Genomic DNA, 1,524 nt, shown 5'->3' on the forward strand with positions numbered 1-1,524 from the left:
TAAAACGCGATATCTCGTATATTTACACACGTGCGCATACTGAGAGATCAATATATGCTGCACCGCTCTTATAAAATATGACAATAGTAATTATTTGCCGCAACCAGGTATCGTGTATGTGCACCTATATACTAAAGTCACTAGATATAGAAAGTAACACAATCATCCGCCATTTTGGTGAAAATTTGCTGCCAACTTAAAAAAATTTAAAAATAAAAACTGAATATCAGTAATTTTTTTATAACCTAACTTCATAGTACTGTCATGTTTTATATAAATATAATCCCATCTCTAAACAGGTGATACAATCCCCAACATTAAAGTTACTAGAATTTTTTTTGAGCATTTGCCGTAACCAGGTATATGTGCTCCAATACAAAATATAACCTATAATTTCACAAACTATAATTTGTGATTCTTATTACTATCGTCCCTTTCAACACGGCTTTTTTCAAGACTACCAGTTTCTTTCGAATATTTACAAGGTGGGTAAATTACTTGTAAATTACAAACAAACGTTTTTTTAGTTGTGGCGTGTAATAAGCAATAGGTTTACTTCGACAAGCCTTTTACTTCTTAGAAGAGAATAAGATGCGTTTGCAGTCATGTTTCCGTAATGGAACTAAAGACGAAAGTGAAGTTTGGGAGCACTTGATACGTTTGTGTATACAGGAGTTTCGATAAACGATTGTCAACCGTGACGAAGACTACAACAATATACGCCTAAATGCTCGTCATTTACTTGAACGGCTTCGCATACAGGAAGTCTTGCTTCTGGGAAGTCACCTGGCCCCTTAGTGATTGCTAATAAGGAGGTTGTAAAAGATGTTCTTGCTCGTCTTGAGCAAAGTCGGAAAAAGCAGCTGTGACACTTTGTCCCACTAACGGGTATCTCATACAGAACGTGGGACACTATTGCATGGAGAAAATTTTACTTCTATCCTTTAAAGTAACCGTGTTACAAGAACTCATCGTCCGGACTTGCATAACCGTCTAAAATATTGCATGCAAATTTACGAGATGTCAACGTATTCGAAACCGTTTACACACCATTGCCGAATTACGAGCAGGTATAGAAGCTACCGTTTGAAGCATTATGCAACGGCACTTACATGTCGGCTTCGAAAACAAAGAAAAGAGTGAACCCCCTGTCTTAATTATGGTGACGAGATCTTCGAACAGTTGTTTATAACATGTGATTTATCCAATTACTTCAATATTAACGATTTGTAAAAGAAATAAAATTGTTTCAATTGTTGTAGCAATTTTTCCTATTCGTATAATTTCACATCATTTGGAAACTTACAAGGTGATTAAATCTTTATTTAGGTTAAATATAATCATATGTCAAATGTTTAATTTGTTTTGAAGTTTAAGGTTATAAATTAGTATTGGTGCCCCGCGCCTGTTGCGGCAAATAATTTATAACGTCATTATTTATTGAAGCGGCATAGTAAAGCACTGTTCGCACTGTATAGCACCACAGAAAGTAACCGGCTATCCGCCATTTTGATCAAATTTGCT

The 1,524-nt window shown here is 35.4% G+C and overlaps 1 long non-coding RNA gene across 1 annotated transcript; it reads left to right on the forward strand.

Moving 5' to 3' along the window:
- The first annotated feature begins 311 nt into the window (after positions 1–311).
- On the forward strand, positions 312–1,266 carry LOC116181828. The gene is made up of 2 exons (XR_004147348.1): positions 312–485; positions 528–1,266. It is a non-coding gene; the product is annotated as an uncharacterized LOC116181828 (long non-coding RNA).
- Positions 1,267–1,524: the final 258 nt, after the last annotated feature.

This window comes from Photinus pyralis, unplaced genomic scaffold, assembly GCF_008802855.1.
Source record: "Photinus pyralis isolate 1611_PpyrPB1 unplaced genomic scaffold, Ppyr1.3 Ppyr1.4_unclustered_Scaffold2371, whole genome shotgun sequence".
In the NCBI taxonomy this organism is placed as follows: Eukaryota; Metazoa; Arthropoda; class Insecta; order Coleoptera; family Lampyridae; genus Photinus; species Photinus pyralis.